Below are 21,771 nucleotides of genomic sequence, written 5' to 3'. Positions count from 1 at the left end.
GCTTGATGTTGGCTCAAAACACCTTACTAGTGGTGCCCTTCCTTAGCCCCACAAATATCCATTGAAAATGAATTTAGTGAAGAAGTTTTGACTAGTTTTTAGGAAAAAGCATTTCTCACATGGTACGTTAAGAACAGTTGCTAAAACACATCCACCACCACCCTCTAAAGACTATGACATACTCTTACTCTGTCTTTAAAATCTAAGGAAAAGTGGGCCCACTTTGAGATAACTTCAGAAGTTGCCCATAAGCATAGTGTATTTGTCTTGATTTATTATTATTTAAAATACAATTAAAATATAAAATTAAAATATGTTATTTATTTTTGGTTTTCAACATTCATTTCCACAGGATTTGCACTTTAAAATTTTTCCCCCTTCTTCTCCTCACTCCTTCCTAAGACAGCATGCAATCTGATATAGACTCTACTTACCCATTCATGTTAAACATATTTTTAAGTAGCCATGATATAAAGAAGAATTAGAGAGAGGAACCACAAGAAAGATGAAACAAAACAACAAAAGAAAAGGAGAGCAAATAGTATGTTTCCATTTGCATTCAGACTCCAAAGTTATTTCTCTGGATATGGGTGGTATTTTCCATCGTGAGCCTTTGGGAGTTGTTTTAGATCCTTACATTGCTGAGAAGAGCAAATCTATCAAGGTGAGTCATCACACAATGTGGCTGTTACTTTGCACAACGTTCTCCTCATTTTACTCAGCATCAGTTCATATAAGTCTTTCCAGGTTTTTTTCTGAAGTCCACCTATTCATCATTTCTTACAGCCCCACAGATTTCCATTACATTAATACACCAAAACTTGTTTAGCCATTCCCCAATTGATGGATATCCCCTCAATTTCCAATTTTTTGCCACCACAAAAAGAGTTGCTATAAATATTTTGTACATGTAGGCCCGTTTTCTGTCTTTATGATATCTTTGGGATACAGACCTAGAAGTTGTGTTGCTGGGTCAAAGTGGATGCACAGTTTTATAGCCCTTTGAGCATAGTTCCAAATCTCTCTCCAGAATGGTTGGATCAATTCACAACTCCACCAACAATTCATTAGTTTTCAAATTTTCGCACATCTCCAAAATTTATTGTTTTTCGATTTTATCATGTTAGCCAATCTAATATGTGTGATGTGGTACCTCAGAGATGTTTTGATTTGCATTTATTTAATCAATGCTGACTTAGAGGATTTTTCATATAACTGTAAATGGCTTTCATTTTTTCCTCTAAAAACTGCCTGTTCTTTTCCTTTTTACCATTTATCAATTGGGGAATGACTTGTATTCTTATAAATTCTTCTCAGTTCTCTATATATTTTTAAAATGAGGGATTTAGGGAGTAGAAGCACGACCTTCCCGTGGCTCTGGCTTCCACCTTCTCCAATCCATGTAAACAGGGGCTCTAAACAAACTTAGGAGCTGTAGAACCCACAAAATGACACAGAGAAACTAACCTCCTGTTGAGGACAGCCCGGCAGGGACGCATGGACACTGAGCCCAGCCCCAACACTAGGCTTTAGCCCCAGGGTGGGCCTGGCCAGGCCCCAGCCAGGGGGACTCCAGATCAGCAGCAGCTGTGGCCTTTTCCAGATTTATCAACACATACATGCGAAGGACAAAGTGAGAGGTCAGTGCAGTCTGGACTTTGGGACCCAGTAAGTGGAAGTGCTTGGCTTTCACCCCCGGAGCAAGAAGCCACCGACGCAGCCACCTAGCACCACATAGCACCTTCAGCTCCTGGTCTACAGAGTGTAGGGGGACCAAGCACCAGTCTGAGGGGTAATCGCTCTTGCTTTAACCTTCTTGGATATGGATTGCAGTCTAGGGTGGAGGTCCTGGGATGTGTGTCCAGCTTGCCAGAGTGTGTGGAGAACTCATACAGGGCACCCATATAATACCTCCGGCAGCTGAGAAAACCCCAGTGTTTAGGACGAAAGCTCCCCTGTCTGGTGGCAGAGTCCTACTGTGGCAAAAAGCCCAGGGGTCAAGTGAATGAGGGGCAACATGACCAGGCAAAGGAAACAAAGCAGACAGAAGATTCCAACATTAGACTCCTATTTTGGGGACAAAAAGGAGCAAAGCATGGAACAGGAGGGAAAGAGTGAAGTCAGAACTCCTGCAACAAGAGCTTCAAAGGAAAATACAAGCTGGTTACAGGCCACAGAGGAACTTAAGAAGCAGATAAGAGAAGTGGAAGAAAAATTGGAAAGAGAAATGAGAACAATAAAAGAAAATTATGAAATGAGAGACAACAGCCTGAGGAAAATAATACCTTAAAAAACAGACTGACTCAAATGGCAAAAGAGGTTCAAAAAGGCAATGAGGAGAAGAAAGCCTTAAAAAGTCGAATTTGCCAGATGGAAAAGGAATCTCAAAAGCTCAATGAGAATCACTGCGTCAGAATTGGATTGGAGCAAATGGAAGCTAATGACTTTATGAGAAATCAAGATGCTGTTAAACAGATCCAAACAAATGAAAGAATAGAAGGCAATGTGAAATATCTCATCGGAAAAACCACTGACCTGGAAAATAGATCCAGGAGACATAATTTAAAAATTATTGGACTACCTGAAAGCCATGACCAAAGTAAGAACCTAGAAATCATCCTCCAGGATGTTCTCAAAGAAAACTGCCCTCATGTTTTAGTACCAGAGGGCAAAATAAAGGTTGAAAGAATCCACCGATCACCTCCTGAAAAAGATCCCAAAAAGAAAACTCCTAGGAATATTATAGCCAGGTTCCGGAATTCCCAGATTAAGGAGAGAATATTACAAGCAGCCAGGAAGAAACAATTTGAATATTGTGGAAACACAATCAGGATAACCCAGGATCTGGCAGCTTCTACACTGAGGGATCGAAGGGCTTGGAATGTGATATTCTGGGGGGCAAAGGAGTTGGGATTAAAACCAAGAGTCACCTACCCAGCAAAACGGAGTATCATATTTCAGGGGAAAATATGGTAATTTAGTGGAATAGAGGGCTTTCAAGCATGATGGATGAGAAAACCAGAGTTGAATAGAAAATTTGACATTCAGATACAAGAAGCAAGAGAAGCATGAGAAGGTAAACAAGGAAAAGAAATCACAAGGAACTTATCAAAGTTGAACTAATAACATTCCTACATGGAAAAACAGTAATTTTAACTTAGGAAATTTTTCTCAGTAGTTGAAAGGAATTAAAATATATATATTTATATATATATATATATATATATATATATAATATCTATACATGAGGGTATATGGGCATATGAATACATATGTCAATGTGTGTATATATGTTTACAGGTATACATAGATAGAGGGCACAGGACCAATTTAACAGGAAGGGATGATACTTAAAAGGTGAAATTAAGAGGTGCGAGGAATATGAGAGGAGATGGGGAGAGACAGATTGGGGTAAACTATCTCATACAGAAGAGACAAGGGAAAATGGTTACAATGGAGGGAAAATAGGAAGGCAAAAGGGAATGGGTCAACCTTATTGCCATTGAATTTGGCTTGAGGAGGGAATGAAATACACACTAAATAGGGTATCCTACCCTCCAGGAGAGTAGGGGGGGAAGGGGATGAGAGGGGGGATGATGGAAGGGACGCAGGGGGGGGGGAGGGAAGTTAGAAGCACCCACTTTTGAAAAGGGATGGGATAAAAGTAGAGAATAGAACAAGTGGGAGGTGGGATAGGACGGAGGGAAATATATTCAGTCTTTTATAATATATCTACTCTGTTATTGTTTTGCATTAGCCACACATGTACAACCTATTCTGAACTTCTTATCTTCCCAGTAAGAGTGGGTGACAAGGAAGGAAGGGAGTGAATCTGGAATTGAAAGTTTTAAAATCAAATATTCAAATATATATGTATATATATATACTATTATTAATACTATCTTACATGTAATTGGGAAATAAGATATACAGGCACTGAGGCATAGAGATCCACTGGAAAAGTCAAAAGGGGTATTGGAGAAAATATGGGAGAGAGCAGATAGGAGGAGGGTATATCCTGTGGGACTGCTATCGTGGGGCAGTGAGTAGGGGAAAAACAGGACGAAAATTTGTAGCTCAAAATCTGGTGGAAACAAATGATGTAAATCAGAAGTTAATAAAGCATTTTTTAAAATTGAGGGATTTATCAGAGACACTGGTTGTAAAAATGGTTTCCCAGCTTTCTGCTTCCTTTCTAATCTTACTTACATTGGCTTTGTGAAAAAACTTTTCAAGTTAATATAATCAAAATTGTTCATTTTCCATTTCATAATGTTCTCTATTTCTTGATTGGTCACGAATTCTTCCCTTCTCCATAGATCTGACAGGTAAATTATTCCTTGTTCTCCCAGTTTACTTATAATATTAGCCTTTATAAGTATTAAATCATGTACCCATTTTGACCTTTACTTAGTATATTGTGTAAGCTATTTGTCTAATACAATTTTTACAGTTTTCCCAACAGTTTTTGTTAAATAGTGAGTACTTATCCCAAAAGTTGGAGACTTTGGATTTATCAAAGAGTAGATTACTATAATCATTGACTATTGTGTCTTATGTGTTAACTTTTCCACTGATCCATCACTTTGTTTCTTTGCCAGTACCAATTTTATGCCCTAATTTGTGGTCAATTCTTGTGTAGGTTCCACATATTGCTGAGAAAAAAAAGCGATATTCCTTTTTATACCCATTCACTTTTCTCCAGAGGTCAACAATATCTAACTTATCTAAAATTCTATGCATCTCCTTAATTTCTTTCTTGTTTATTTTGAGGATAGATTTATCTAGTTCTGAAAGGGGGAGACTGAGGTCCTCCACTAGTATAGTTTTGTTATCTATTTCATCCTCTATCCCCCTTAACTTCACCTCTAAGAATTTTACTGCTATACCACTTGGTGCATATATGTTTAGTAATGATATTATTACAATGTCTATGGTAACTTTCAGCAGGATGTAGTTTCCTTCCTTATCTCTCTGAATTAGACCTGGTTTTGCTTTGACTTTGTCAGAGATCAGGATTTCTATTTCTATGTTTTTGTTTTGTTTTGTCACTTTACTTCATCTGAAACAATATATTCTGCTACAGCCTTTTGCCTTTACTCTGTATTTATCCCCATTTCAAATGTGTTTCTTGTAAACAACATATTGTAGGAATGTGGTTCTTAATCCACTCTATCTCTTTCCATTTTAAGAGAATTCATCCCATTCACATTCACAGTTATGATTATTTTCTGCAATTTTCTCTCCATCCTATTCCCCCCATTTATGCTTTTCTCTCTCCTTTCTCCCTTTCCCTCCCGACTTATTGTTGTGTTTGTCCTTCATTCTCAAAGAGCAACATGACATTAGGGAGATGATGACATGACTTGCAGTTGACTTTCATTTGAGTGAGGGAGGGTTCTGCAAGGTCACCAACCTCACTTTCTCCTCCAGAGCCATCTGGGTCCAGTGCCCAGATATTCATCAGGATGACAAGAGATGACCCAGGATGTAAAGAGAGACCCTGGCCCTTTTAGACCCTAAGGTCTTTTTAGGTTCTCACTTTGAGTGAGATAACAGCCATTTAGTAAATAAGCTTCTAAGTTTATTTTGGGTTTACTAGCTAGATTTCTTTCTGAAAGACACTCCTCAATAGAATTTTGTTTCCAACCACTGCCTCCCTCAGTCTGCCCTCCATCCTATCAGCCCCTCCCTTTTCTTCCCCTTTTCCCTTACTACTTCCTCCTTCCCTTCTTTCTACCCCCTCTCTTTTCTTTCCCCTTTCCCCTCCTATTACCTATAGGATAAGTTAGATTTCTGGGCCTAACTGATTCTGTTCTTCCCTCTTTGAGTCAAATCTGATGAAAGTGGGGTTAAATAATGTTTATGTCCCTCACTTCCTTCCCTCTACTATAATAGGTATTTGTGCCTTTTCATGTGATGTAATTTATCTTCATCTGCCTCCTCCTTTCTTCTTCTCCCAGTACAACCTATTTTCACCACTTAATTAGATTTTTTTATCTTCACATCAAAGTCAACTTATACATATGCCCTCTGTCTATGTATATGTAATAATGTAATGCAATAACAATACAGTTTTCAAGAGTTACAAGTGTCATTATGTAATAATGTAAATAATGTAATGTAATAATGTAATAACAATATAAAATGCAATGACAATACAGTTCTCAAGAGTTACAAGTGTCATCTTCCCTTGAAGGGATGTAAACAGTTTGCCTTTATTAATAACATCTTGTTGTTGTTTTTGTTTTTCTTTCTTGTTTATATTTTTATGCCTCTCTTGAATCTTCTATTTGAAGATCAAATTTTCTTTTGAGCTCTGGTCTTTTCATCAGGAAGATTTGGAAGTCACCTATTTTGTTGAATGGCCATCTCCTCCCCTGAAAGATTAGGCTCAATTTCTCTGGTTTGTTGATCCTTGATTGTAATCCATGCTCCTCTGCCTTATGGAATGTCGTATTTCATACCCACTAATTTTTTTAATGTAGAAGCTGAAATGTCCTGCATAACCCTGACTGTGGCTCCATGATATTTAATTTTTTTCTTTCTGGCTGCTTGCGATATTTTCTCATTGACTTGGTAATTTCAGAATTTGGCTACAATATTCCTTGGCATTTTCAATTTGTGATCTCTTTCAACAGGTGATTGGTGGATCATTTCAATGACTATTTTACCTTCTGGTTCTAAGACCTCAGGGCAGTTTTCTTTGATTTCCTGGAAGATGCTGTCCAGGTTCTTTTTTTTCATGTTTTTCAGGTAGACCAATAATTTTTAACTGTCTTTTCTGGAACTATTTTCCAGGTCAGTGGTTTTACCAATAAGATATTTTATGTTTTCTTCTATTTTTTTCATTCTTTTGCTTCTGTTAGATTGCTTCTTGACATCTCATAGAGTTATTAGCTTCCACTTGCCCAATTCTAATTTTTAAGCAATTTGCTTTCTTCTATAAGATTTTGTACTTCCTTTTCCATTTGGCCAATTCTACTTTTTAAAGACTTGCTTTATATAGTCAATGTTTGTCATCCCTTTTCCAAGCTATTGACTCTCCCTTGCATACCTCTCATCTCTTCTCCAAATTTTTCTTTTACCTTTCTTTTTTGACTTGTAAAATCCTTCTTGAGCTCTTCCAAGAAGACTTTTTGGACTTGAGACCAGTTCATATTCCCTTCTGAGGTTTTGGATGTGTATATATTGATAAAATTGTCCTCTTCTGAATTTGTGCTTTGATCTTCCTTGTCCCCATAATAAGAATGTGTAGTCATTGTCCATTTCTGCTTTTTGCTCATGGTGTTTACCTAAATCCTGACTTTTAAAGGTGAGCTCTCTTGCTAAAGCATAGGGGGAACTGATCCAAATTTCTTATGATAGGAGTCCAGGATCTGGCTTTGTGTGCTGAGGCCTCAGGTGCTAGCAGTTGGAGGCTGTAGGTGTCTGGCAGCTTACCTGGTGATGAGTTGGTGTCAGCAACACTGGAGCTCTTGGGGTGGGGATGGGGAATATGGCCATTGGGGGATGCTCACTTAGGCCTTGCATAGGAATGTTTGACTACTAGAGAATGTTTACCAGCCTGGAGTTGTACCTGCTGGTGTTGTGCTGAAGCATTGGGAGATTTGGCTGCTGGAGAAAACTGGATTATGTGGTGGTTTTCCAAGCTTGTGTCTACAGGTTCTCCTGCCTGTGCTGAGGCACTCGGGGGTCCTGTTGTAGGTTGCCTTCTCCACAATCCAGGGCCTCAGGATCTTCCCCTGGTTTGCTGAGCTGGGACTTGCCTCTGGCTTGCTAGGATGTCTCTTGTCCTGTACTGTTCCCTCTCCTCCAGAGTGAGGCAGGCCTTTTCTATTAATCCCCCAAATTTACTGGGCTACAAGACTGCTGCACCTTATCTTTCTGCTGACTTGGCTGTTCCAGGGTTTTTCCTGAGGCAATATTTTCTGGACTTTCAGAGGTCAATAAGGGAAGAGGAGAGTAACATTTCTTATTCCACCGTCTTGGCTCCCAGAAGCAGAAACCAGCTCTGCCTCCATTTATTTCTAACTCCCAATGCAGACAGAAATGCCAGCTTATCCAGGTACAACACCAGGACACCTGTAGGAAGATGGGAACCACTGATATTCCAGAAGAACTGTGATAGGACACTGATGAGAAGAGCAACATTGTCTAGACACTTTGAAGTTGACATGACTCTCTTCTGCTCAAGGATATATATGAAGGTAAGGTGATGGGGAAGCCTTGGCCAAAGCTAAAGATGCTAAAACGTAACATTTAACTCAAATTTCTGGAATTTGAGACTCTCAAAATCTCTGTCTGGTTCTGAGCTATCTCCTTTTATAAAAATTTCTTAGAAGTTGACTAAGTCTCTCATACACTAACTTTGATTGATTCAAGGAGTTATTAAGACCCTGTTCACATACATCATTTGATTGACTGAATCATGAAGTCTTTTCCCAAGCAAAAGTACATATGTTTATGAGAGTGGAATAATCAATGAACAAAACTGTATATAGTGAATATAAGATAGTTTAGGGAGGAAACACACTAGTATCTGGAGTATCAAAGGTATTTCATAAATAATATTAAGCATTTCTTAATTTTAAATCAAATCAGAGATTCTAAGAGGTAGAAGTGAATAGGGAATGTATTCAAGATGTCAAGGACAGCCAGTGCAAAGGCAAAGAAACAGGAGACAGATCCCTTTGAATTCTAAGACAGAAAGAGAGGTCTATATAACCTAAAATGTTTATAGTAGTACTTCTTTAGTAGAAAAGTGGGAATTGAATGGAAATTGAATTCCATTGAATGGAAAATGATAAAGATATGTTATAGGATTGGTCAAGATGGCGGAGTACAACCAGGACCTATGAGCAGCTCCAGCTTCCACCTTTCCCAATCAATGTAAAAAGGGGACTCTGAACAAGCTTTGGAGCTGCAGAACCCACAAAATGACACAGAGAAGCTAACCCGCTGCTGAGGACAGCCTGGCAGGCCGGCAGGAATCATCCAGTGCACCGCTCTAGGAGCTGAGCCCAGGCCTGCATGAGTCAGAGGTTTTAGCTCCAGGGAGGGCCTGACAAGCCGCCAACTGGAGGGACTCCAGATCAGCAGCCGCTGTGGCCGTTTCCAGATTTATCAACACATAGATGCGAAGGACAAAGTGAGAGGTCAGTGCAGTCTGGACTTTGGGACCCCGTAAGTGGGAGTGCGTGGCTTTTTGCCCCTGGGGAGAGAGGCCGCTGAGACACCAGCACAGACAGCCAACACCACATGGCAGCTTCAGCTCCTGGCCTGCAGAGTGTAGGGGGACCAATTACCAGTCTGAGGGGTAATCACTCTTCCTTTAACCTTCTTGGATCTGGATTGCGGTCTGGTGTGGAGGTCCTGGAGTGTGTTGTGTATCTAGCTTGCCAGAGCATGTGGAGGCCTCAGAGAGGGCTCACATCTAATACCTCCAACAGCTGAGAAAACCCCAGTGTTTGGGACAAAAGTTCCCCTGACTGGTAACAGAGTCCTACTGTGGCAAAAAGCCCAGGGGTCAAGTGACCCCAGATTAAGAAGAGATTATTGCAAGCAGCCAGGAAGAAACAATATGAATATTGTGGAAACACAATCAGGATAACCCAGGATCTGGCAGCTTCTACACTGAGGGATCGAAGGGCTTGGAATATGATATTCCAGAAGGCAAAGGAGCTGGGATTAAAACCAAGAATGACCTACCCAGTAAAACTGAGCATCACATTTCAGGGGAAAATATGGTCATTCAGTGGGATAGAGGACTTTCAAGCATTCTTGATGAAAAAACCAGAATTGAATCGAAAATTTGAAATTCAGATACAAGAAGCATGAGAAGGTAAACAGGGAAAAAAAATCATAAGGAACTTATCAAAGTTGAACTATTAACATTCCTACATGGAAAAACAATAATTGTAACTGATGAAACTTTTCTCAGTATGAAAATAGTTGAAAGGAATAGAAATATATATATATATATATATATACACACACACATATATATATATATGAGGGTATGTGGGCATATGAATACATATGTGAATGTGTGTATATATGTTTACAGGTAGACATAGATAGAGGGCACAGGACCAATTTAATAGGAAGGGATGATACTTAAAAGGTGAAATTAAGAGGTGAGAGAGGAATATATTGACAGGAGATGGGGAGAGACAGAATGGGATAAACTATCTCATATAGAAGAGGCAAGGGAAAATGGTTACAATGGAGGGGAAGAATAGGAAGGCAAAACGGGCCAACCTTATTCTCATTGAATTTGGCTTGGGGAGGGAATGAAATGCACACTAAATAGGGTATCTCACCCTACAGGAGAGTAGGGAGTAAGGGGATCAGAGAGGGGTTGATGGAAGGGAGGGCAGTCTGGGGGGGGAGGGAATTTAGAAGCACCCACTTTTGAAAAGGGACAGGATCAAAGTAGAGAACAGATCAAGTTGGAGGTGGGATAGGAGGGAGGGAAATATAGTCAATCTTTTACAATATATCTACTATGTTATTGTTTTGCATTAGCTGTACATGTACAACCTATACTGACCTGCTTTTCTTCCCAGTAAGGGTGGGTGACAAGGGAGGAAGGAATTGAAATTTTAAAATCAAGTGTTTAAATATATATATATATGTATGTATATATGAATATATTATAAATACTATTTTACATGCAATTGAGAAATAAGATATACAGGCACTGGGCATAGAGATCCACTGGAAAAGTAGAAAGGGGTATGGGAGAAAATATGGGAGAGAGCAGATTGGAGGAGGGGATATCCTGTGGGACTGCTATTGTGGGGCGGTGGGTAGGGGAAAAACGGGGAGAAAATTTGTAACTTAAAATCTGGCAAAATTGAATGATGTAAGTCAGATGTTAATAAATCATTTGAAAAATGAAAAAAAAAGACGTTATAGGATTAAAATGGACTGTCACTGTGCTGTGATAAATAACTATAAAGGTTATGTACAAGCAAGGGAATACTTATAAAAACTGATGTAAAATGATGTAAGTAGAAGTAAGATGACAATATATATGATTATAAAAAAGAAAGTAGAAAGACCAATAAAAAATCTAAATTGACTTATCATGATCAAACTTAGTCCTAAAGATGAGATATGGAAATGTGCCTCCATTCTTTGCAGAAGTGCAAAGCTTTTCAATTTGGTTGAAGGGTTGGTTAGTTTTGTTTGACTGTTTTCTTTTTTCTTTACTATAGACCAAAGCTCTCTAAGACAAGAGGAAAAGGGAGCTATAATGAGAAATGAAAGTAATATAAAGATAAAATATCTCTCCATATATTTCAAAATCATCCAATTTCATGACTCACATTAAAAATTAATTTTAATTGTTTTATTCAACTAAAAAATAATCCATTTTTAGTCTTTCACATATCTATCTTACCCATTGGGGAGGAAGAAAAGAGAAGAAAAAAGAAACCCTTGCAACAAATATAGTCAAGGAAAACACATTTCCTTCTTGACCATGTCCAAAAAATATGTCTCAAGCATCCTTAGTTCATTACCTCATTGGCTAGAGGTTAACCATCATACTTGAGAGGTGCCTATGGGAACAGTGGATACAGTCCTGCACTTGATGTTAGGAATTGTGAATTAAAAACCAATCTCAGATAAATTTACTAGCTGTGTCACCTTGGGCAAATAAGTTAATTTCTATCTTCCTCAGTTTCCTCAGTTATAAAAATGGAAGGAAGAACAATAGCACCTACTTCCCAAGGTTGTTGTGAGGATCTAATGAGATATTTATAAAATTTTTAACATAGCTCCTGGTACATAATAGGTACTTAATACTTGTTTGCAATCTCTTTTCCCCACTGGGCAAATTCCTCCCAGAGGCTCCTTTTTCTTTAGATTACAAGCCCCTTGAGGGCCAGGAATATCTTTTGCCTCGTTTTGTATCCTTAGCACTTGTCACAGTGTCTTGCCTAATTAATCATCATTATCAGAAAGAGCACTAATAATTGGGAAACTCAGGAGAGAATTCTTGAAAGAGACAGACACTAGTTCATTCATCAGAATGTATATCTAGAACATAGACTGAAAATGAAAAATTATCTGAATCCATAATGAACAAGGGGAAAGTTGCCTGGACTTTCTTTTGGAAAGATGCAATGTTTTAAATCACTTCTAATTTCACCCTGAAACATAGCCCAGCTTTGTAACAACATCAGGGTTCCAGTAAGGTTAGTTATGAATAATGGAATATTATAATATCTGAAGAACTGAGGTTAAAAAAACACACATGGGGCAATGGATTGGAGTATGGTGGGTTGTTGACTGGCTGCAACATATTACCAGTAATTATAAGAGGGAAGAAGTGATGTAAAATGTCATCAGATAAATGGCCAGAATCAGCAAATATATCAAGGAGAAAATATTGTAAAAATATGGTACAATCATGTGGCAAACACTCAAAGTAAAAATTTTATCATTCTTTAAAATGCAAAGAGAATATTGAAAGGCTCCCAGCACATTAGGTGTTTGACAAACTTAAGAAAAGACATGAATGAGAGACAAACAGGATAGAAAGAAATGATAGGCTTTAATCTTCATCACTGGATGAATATACACATTAATCAAATTATGGCTCCATTAGAATACTGCAGTATAATTCCACTATCAAATCTATACAGTAGTGACAGCTCTAGAGATGGTTATGAATTTTTTACTCTTAAATATTTATCTAACAAAACTAATGTGTACCATTGTGTACATTTGTAAACTTTCATTTTTTATTAGAATGCTTCCCCATTTTTTTGCTTTTGGGGGGGAAATTGGGGTTAAGTGACTTGCCTAAGGTCACACAGCTAGTAAGTGTTAAGTGTCTGAGGCTGGCTTTGAACTCAGGTCCTCCTGACTCCAGGGCCGGTGCTCTGTTCACTGTGCCAACTAGCCACCCAAAACAATGCTGGAAAGTAGGTGTTATTATTATTTTTTGCTTTTTGGAGGGGAGAAGGCAGGACATTTGGTGTTAAGTGACTGGCCCAAGGTCATACAGCTAGTATGTGTTTAGTGTCTGAGGTTGGATTTGAACTGAGGTCCTCCTGACTCCATGGCCAGAGCTCTATTCACTGCACCAACTAGCCACCCCCTACTTCTCCCATTTTAAAGACCTTTAAGTAAATCAATAGTTGCATTACTACATTAACCTGTATCATTGCTTCAGAATGATAATACCTGGTACTTAACATGGCATTTTAAAAGTTGAAGAAAAAGAATAGTCAATTGAGGTGATGTTCATCAATTGATGATGATGGAAGAAGTTGTGGTATATGAAGTGGTATTTTTGTGCTATAAGAAATCATAAGCAGACAGATTTCAGAAAAACCTGTAAAAAAAAAGAAAGAAAAGAAAACCCTGGAAAGATGTGAACTGAAGCAAAGTGAAGCGAGGAGAACCAGAACATTGTACACAGTAACAGCAACACTGTGCAATGATCAGCTATGACTGATTTAGCTCTTCTCAGCAATACAATGATCCAAGACAATCCCATAATATTCATGATGGAAAAGGCTATACATTCCAGAGAAAGAACTGATGGAGTCTGAATATAGATCAAAGTACATTATTTTTACTATTTTTTCTTTTGGTTTCTTTCTTTTTTTCAGCATGCCTAATTTGAAAGTGTTTTTACATGACTGCACATATACAACCTATGTCAAATTGCTTGCCTTAAGGTAAGGAGAGGGAGAGAGGGAACTCAAAATTTTATTTAAAAAAAAAGAATGTTAAAATTGTCTTTACATGTAGTTGGGGGAAATACTATACCATTTTCAAAATTAGAAAGTAAAAAAAGTTGTAGAACATTTTAAATATCTTATCTGAACTCCACATCAAATTTTACAAGTCTTACTATTTATCTTTTAAATGTGAACAAATTGATGATAAATTGTATACCTTTACTATACTTACTAAGCTAGTAAGGGTCAAAATCATGATTCAAAGTTAGGTCCAAGTCCAGTCCACTTTCTACTATAGCACATTAATTCTCCAAAAAACTAGCAAAGAAGTTCACTACAAGTATAAGATAGATGACAGTGGTGTGCTTTATCAGCTAGTAAAGAGCTGATTGTTAGATTTTCTGTGTGAGCATTTACATGTCAGAAATATCCAAATGCTACAAAATCAGTGCTTGATATATTATTTTCTTGATTAAATAGAATCTAAACAATTAGATACTAGATGAGGAAGTGACAGAAAATTTTAATAATGCAGATTAAACTTAATATATTTTTTGCCCACAGAGTCATTTGTTAGAACACTCCTGCATTCATGACTCTCTGTTTTTTTATGCATTTGATGTTATACTGATATTATCAAACCATTTTTACATTATTATCAATTGTTTTCCTCCCACAAGAGATGGTATATAATATTTGTCTACTGGTCCTTTTGTAGCGACTTAATGGTATAATAATCCACTTTATCTTAAATCTGCTGTCACTTTACTCTTCACTAGGAACTAATCTTGTTATCCCTGTGATTTCCAGGAGACATGTACTCTACACAAAGTGCTATTTACCTCTGATGTCAATAACAATACCTAAGTAATGTGCTTATTACATGTAATTATATTTTTATCAGAAATGTGACTGTCTCAATTAATTTATTTGGAAATTTCTTCAAGCAACAATTAAATTTTCCACCACCAGCCTAAAAATGATTAAAACAATAAATTGGACTTTCTTTGTCTTCAAAATATTTCATTTCTCAAGTTGTCATTAAATTAAATTGAACTTTAAATTGCCAAAAATCAGATTAAGTAAAATCCTATTGAATAGCTAGACTGAGATATATTTCTTTATAAGGATGCTACATTCTTGGCAAAGGTCATCATTTATAATAGGCTAGACAATGGCCAGAAAGACCCTCTCTTTCATTCTTTAAATGAAGAAAGTTAAGATTTTTTTTTAGTCAACTAGTATTTATTAAGGACATCTGAGTGGCACAGGTGATATAGGGCCAATCATAGAGTCAGAAAGACTCATCTTCCTGAATCAAAATCTGGCCTCAAGACACTAACTGGTGACCTGATGCAAGTCACTTAACCTATTTGCCTCAGTTTCCTAATCTGTAAAATGAGCTGGAGAATGATATGATGATAAACCTTTTGAATATATTTGCTAAGTAAAACCCAAAAGAGGTTACTAAGATGCGGACATGACTGAAAAATGACTGAACAACAGTTCCTACTATATGTCAGTCTAATAATACAAAGATGTCAAACGTATGCCTCCTAAGCCCCATGTGTCCCATGACACTCCGAAGTGGATCAAATCAGATTAAAATGTAATTGGAGAATAGTTAACAAAATAAATTAAAATAAAATAGAACATAGATAATATAAATGTGTTTTCCTAAGTCAATGTATGCCTCAAAAGCATCTTTATATATCGTTTAGTGGCCACTATTTTTATTTTGGTTTGATCCCACTGATCTAATGGTGAGGCAGCATGCACATAATTATGTACATATAAGATATATACAGGAGGGCTGGTAAAACTTTCTTGCAGGTAGGTCTTCTACTGAGACTTGAAGGAAGACTAGGATTAGCACTGAGGTATAATAGCTCATCTTTTTGACATCATTTATATTTTATGAAGTACTTTCTCATGAGTTCCCCAACCCTATGAAGTATATAGTGCAAATATCATTGCTCTTATTTACATATGAGGAAATATCAGAGAAATTAAGTATCTTCTTCATAAAGTAAAAACTTTGAGTTGATGCCAAGGAAAGCATGGTGTATTTGAGATTCATGAGGGCATCATCTAAAATTGAGACCAAAGAGTAACAGCTCACGTTTTGACATGATTTCTAACTGATAAGCAGTTTTCCTTATACAACACCAAATGTGTACAGTTCATAATGCAAGTATTTTTTCTCCATTTTAAAGTGGAGATACTGGGGTACAAAGAAATAAAATGACTTGTCCTCAATATGGAATGGGTAAGATGATGCCTGGAGACAGGCAATTGTTATTCGAATATTCAAGAAAGGAAAGGGAATGTTTATCACAAATTATAAGCCAATTAGCTTGATCCTAAAACCCTAGGAAATCCCAACAGCATATTAAGAGAATGCTGTGTCAGAATGACAAAAAGATTTTGCTACTGAGGTAACATGTCTATGTGACATGAGAAAACCACCCTAATCTTGGTTGTTTTTAATAGAGTTATTAAACTATCAGACCAGTTATCTAGTATGAGAAAGTATCCTGACTGTCACAGAAACTGACACAATCTTTCACTGTATCAATAAGGCATAGTTTGTAGGATGAGGAATGTGATCATTCAGCTGTATTCTATCTTGCTGAGATCCTGTCTTGAGTACTATATTTATTTTTCTCAGTACCTAGGAAGAGTATGAACAGAGAATATCATGTCTATCCTGACTCTAATAAGGTGTAGACAGGACTTTATGCCAAGCAAAGATAGTCTGATTGAAATGAGGACATTTAACTTGTTGAAGAGAAAATTTATAGGGGATGAAATGTCTATAAAGCGATTAATGATTAGATTTGTTTCCTTATTCTCAGAGAGCAAAACTATCCATCAATCAATGAATCAACAAACATTTAACAAGCACCTGTTTAGTGCCAGACACTATTCTAGGTGTTACATATACAAAAACAAAAAATGAAACTTTTTTATTTGTCTGTAATTTGCAATAAGCTTAAATTCTAATGGTGCAACAAGTATATATAAAAAGATATAGAGCACAAATAAAATGTAATACACACACTAGAGTAGTTAAATACAAGGTACTAAGGGTGAGTGATCTAGCAGTTGAAGGAATCAGGAAAGGCTTTTTGTAGAAGATGGCATCTGAATTGCCATCTTAAAGAAAGAGAGGGAATGAGGCAAAAAGAATCAATGTGACTTGCCCAGAATCACATAGCTAGTAAATATCTGAGTCTAGATTTGAACTCAGGTATCCCTGGCTCCAGGCTCAGTGTTCTAACTACCCCATCACCTAGAGAAAGATGAGTAAAACCTATGAGGATGAAATTAAACCTTCATAGAAACCTACGAAGGCTAGGAAAACTTGTCAGAAAAAGATTTGAATTGCCAGAGGTCTTTAAAGAAATACAATTTTGGGGTGGCTAGGTGGTACAGTGAATAGAGCACCAACCCTGGAGTCAGGAGGACCTGAGTTCAAATCTGGACTCAGACACTTCACACACACACACACACACACACACACACACACACACACACAAAAAAAAAACCTAGCCATGTGACCTTGGGCAAGTCACTTAACCCCAATTACCTTACCTTCCCCCCTCCAAAAAGCAAAAAAAAAAATTTTAATAGATATTAGATGATCATTTATTGGGGAAGTTATGAGGGATTTTTTTTTTCAGAGTTAGAGAAGGTGGTTTTTGAAGGTCCTTCCAACTCTGAGATTCTATGATCCTTTGAAATCCAAATTCTTCACTGTTACACTACATGTCTTTCATTTTTCCCTTTTAACATTTAGCTTTCTCTTGTTTTACTTTAAATTGGATTGACTCTGAGGTCTCCTACAACTGGAAAATTATTTGAATTTCTTATATCAGTTCACCTTAATCTTTCTCTTCTCTAAACTATTATAAATGGCACGATCTATTCCACAGAATCTGACATTTTATCATTTACTGTCTTTTATTGTTATCTCTTTTTCCCATTTAGACAAGTCTTATCTTTCCAATTAGATTATAAATTCTAAGGTCAAAGACCGTCTTACATTGGTTTTTACATATCTCAGTGTCTGGTATATGGGTGGACACATGAAGAAAATCCGTTAATTACCTTAAATGAATAACTTTTTTTTGTAATATGAGCATACTTTGGGTAGCTCTATGAAAATATGTGTTACTGGAAACAATGTAATAATTGTCATTTTGTTCCATGTTTATATCATTCAGTCTTTGTCTTGCATTATTGCCCACTTATAATCATTTTACATTCATGTTTCAAGAACTCTGTTTTTATTTTTCTCTCTCTCCCTCTGTCTTATTCATCATAAACATACTCTTTACCCTCAACATAGAAATTTTACCACCTTAACCCTATCACCCAGATCTATCCGCCCTTTCTACCTCTATAATATATGCCACATAATTAAGACAATTCATTTCATCTTATACAACTTTCTGTCTTGGTCCTTTCATTTGATACCTGGAACCCTCCTGAGTATCCTGTGTCAAGACCACCATTTCCAGTACTGGATTCACTTTCACTCATAACTGCTGACTCACTCTTGGATGTTCCTCTCTTCATCAATTCTAGATTCTCCTTCTTTGGCCAGCATATTGCAACCTCATTTTCTTTGAGGTACATACAATACACATTTCTTACCCAAACTACACTCTGTTAGCTGCTATCTACTGATTCCTAGGGCATTCTCCCTACTTTCTCAAGGAGTTCAGTACCTGACTCATAGTCTTTATCACCTAAGTTATGCCCTGCTGTAAGGAATTTCAAAATACAAGTTCATGATTCATCATATAGACTAATTTCTCTGTTCTTCAATCTCTTCACCTCTACCCTAGATGTTACTTCTGATAAATAGTAAAAATGGTCATAATCTTGATCTTGCTATCACTCATAATCATTTTACATGCATGTTTCAAGAACTCTGTTTTTCTTTTATGTGCTCTACTCTTTTATTTTTCTGTCTCTCTCTACATCTAATTCATCATAAACCTACTTTTTATCCTCAACAATAACTCTAATACTTCTAAATCTCAAATATTATCACTCAATATTCATCACTCTTACTATAGTTATAATTTCCTAGTTTGACAATATTGGCAAAATGCTGAACCAGGTAAACTCTCTAGCCCCTATTCTCAAATCCTTATATCTTTGTTCTCCATGCCTAAAATATTTTCTCTCTCAACCTTCTATGAAGTTGCATGTTAATCAAATATTATACAGAAAATAATTATAATAATTAGGGAAGACAATAGAATCATAAAGCTATAGGAATCTAAACCCAATATCTTACCCATGAAGAATATGAGTGCCAGAATGGTTAAGTGACTTTACCAAGGTAACAAAGGTGGTAGGCATAAAGTTTGATACATTTGTTACCAATATAACATGATGGAAAATGAATCTTTTAAGGTGTTCTGCTTTGAATCATTTCATAAAGTCACAGATCTTTCTATAAATAAGAATAATCACTACCTTATTTAACATATCTTCAGACCTTCAATTTGCTTGAAATAGAACATACTTGCTTACTTAATGTTCCACTGAAAATAAAACTCCTTCCATAAAAAAAATATCACAAATGCCCAAAGAATTATTGACTTTTAGGGCTGGAAGGGACCTCAGGGACCATTTAGTTTAAACCATATCTAAAATAGAATTTTTTCTGTATATTTAATTTAAAAAATCCTGCTTTTGCTGGACAGTTTAAAGCTAATTGAACCCACTACTGTCTGAGGCAGTGTATTCCCCTTTCCAATAAATCTAATCATTAAATATTGTTTTTTCCTGACATCAAGCCTAAATTTGTCTATAGCTTCTCCCCATTGCTCCTAGCTTTTTTCCTCTGAGGTTAAGCAGGGAAAAAAGATTATTCTTAATGATTATTCCGTATGATAGCTCTTCAAATATTTATAGATAGCTATCATATCCCTTCTGATACTTTGTCAGCCCAAACAATTAAAATAGTTCTTATAAGATGTTAGCTTACAGAAATTCTTAAGTTCATAAAATAGAACACTTGGCCTGGAATCAGAAAAACAAGTTCAAATCTGGCCTCAGTCACTGACTAGTCACTTACTTTAGGGGATCATGATAGCACCTACCTCCCAGATTCTTGTGAGGATCACATGAAATAATATTTGTAAAGCTCTTAACACAGAGACTAGTACACAGAAGGACTAAATAAATTATTTCCTTCTTTCCCTTTAAATATTTTTTCATTATTCTGTCTATTCTATTCTGGTTGCTCTCCAGTTTATCAACGTCCTTCCTAAAATTCAGTAGGCAGAATGAAGTCAGATTTGATATGATTTATAACATGACCAGCCAAAGACCAGTTTGAGATCTGGAAGTACTATAATGTTATCATTCTGATTATTTTCCATCATTTCCATTGATAGTATGCAGCTTTTATTCCTCTAAATGATTTCTGCTATTTTTATATAGGTCTTTAAAGTATCTTTTTGGTAGTTTCGGTGATAAAGAATTGAAATGTTATTTACCCTCTTCCGCCGCCATTTTAAATCGGGCTCCATCCAAAGCGCCGCCGCTGCGACTGCCTCTCCACGCTGCCTGCCCCCGGCCGACAGCCCCGCCGCCATGCAGGAGGTGAACGAGTACAGCAACATGGAGGAGGTCGCCGAGGGCTCCAAGATCAACGCCAGCAAGAACCAGCAGGACGACGGTAAGATGTTTATCGGAGGGCTGAGCTGGGACACGAGCAAGAAAGACCTGACCGAGAACCTGTCCCGCTTCGGAGAGGTGGTGGACTGCACGATCAAGACGGACCGGGTCACGGGCCGATCGCGGGGCTTCAGCTTCGTGCTCTTCAAAGATGCGGCCAGCGTGGACAAGGTGCTGGAGCTCAAGGAGCACAAGCTGGACGGCAAGTTGATAGACCCGAAGCGGGCCAAGGCGCTGAAGGGCAAGGAGCCGCCCAAGAAGGTGTTCGTGGGCGGCCTGAGCCCGGACACGTCGGAGGAGCAGATCCAGGAGGACTTCGGGGCGTTCGGAGAGATCGAGAACATCGAGCTTCCCATGGACACGAAGACTAACGAGAGAAGAGGATTCTGTTTTATCACGTACACAGACGAGGAGCCAGCAAAGAAATTGTTAGAGAACAGATATCACCAGATTGGTTCTGGGAAGTGTGAAATCAAAGTTGCCCAGCCCAAAGAGGTATACAGGCAGCAGCAGCAGCAACAGAAAGGAGGGAGGGGCGCTGCTGCCGGCGGCCGAGGTGGCACTAGGGACTAGGGGTCGTGGCCGAGGTCAACAAAGCATCCCGAGGGGGTGGTAATCACCAAAACAATTACGAGCCATATTAAAGGAGGACATGGAGAAAACAGGTGTGGATGCTACAGCAGTCTATCTTGCGGGATGACGACATTGAATGGAGAGTGGTCTTCTATTGATCTGAGATGACTATTTCGTAAAAGACTTTTAGTGTACGTGACACAACTGTGTCCAATTGTATATAGCGGCAGACTTAGTTTTCTTGTTTTTGCTTTTGTCCTTTGCCATCTGTGTTATGACAAAATGTGGATTTGTGTTTATACAAATTTTATTTGTATAATTTCATGTTAATTAATTCTCAAAAATAAATTACTTGTGATTGTTAAAAAAAAAGAAATGTTATTTACCTTTGGCAGTATTATCGTCTTTACAGGAATGGACTTGGCATGAGCATTGACTATTTCTCTAACTATTTGTCCTTTCTTTTTTTAGGAACCCTTTATAATCAAACCTATCCAAGTATTCATTATACTTTGGTAAAGTGAATCCAGAATATTTCTGCTTTTTCATTGTTATTTCATATGGGATTTCATTTTTAATTAGTGCCCTTAGATTTTATTATTTTATAGAAAGTTCTGATTTTTGAAGCTTAAAAAAATTTCCAAGGCCAACTATTTCAATTTCCTTGTTTTATGCAGGATGAGACTAAAGTCAAGGAGATTTAGGTGACTGGACCAAAGTCATAGCACTAGAAAGCTTCAGAAGAATCAACTTAATCTTGGTCCTCTCATTCCAAGGCAAGTGCTCT

At 37.4% G+C, this 21,771-nt stretch overlaps 1 pseudogene; it reads left to right on the top strand.

The window, feature by feature from the left end:
• The first annotated feature begins 20,208 nt into the window (after positions 1-20,208).
• LOC138153283 (heterogeneous nuclear ribonucleoprotein D-like pseudogene) lies at positions 20,209-21,360 on the top strand (annotated as a pseudogene).
• The last annotated feature ends 411 nt before the right edge of the window (positions 21,361-21,771 follow it).

Source organism: Petaurus breviceps, unplaced genomic scaffold (genome assembly GCF_028583685.1).
Source record: "Petaurus breviceps papuanus isolate PSGF00001 unplaced genomic scaffold, PetGlider_PUasm1.0 90977, whole genome shotgun sequence".
Lineage (NCBI taxonomy): Eukaryota > Metazoa > Chordata > Mammalia > Diprotodontia > Petauridae > Petaurus > Petaurus breviceps.
The sequence above is the reverse complement of the archived record's forward strand: the minus strand, read 5'-3'. Positions and strand labels throughout refer to the sequence as shown.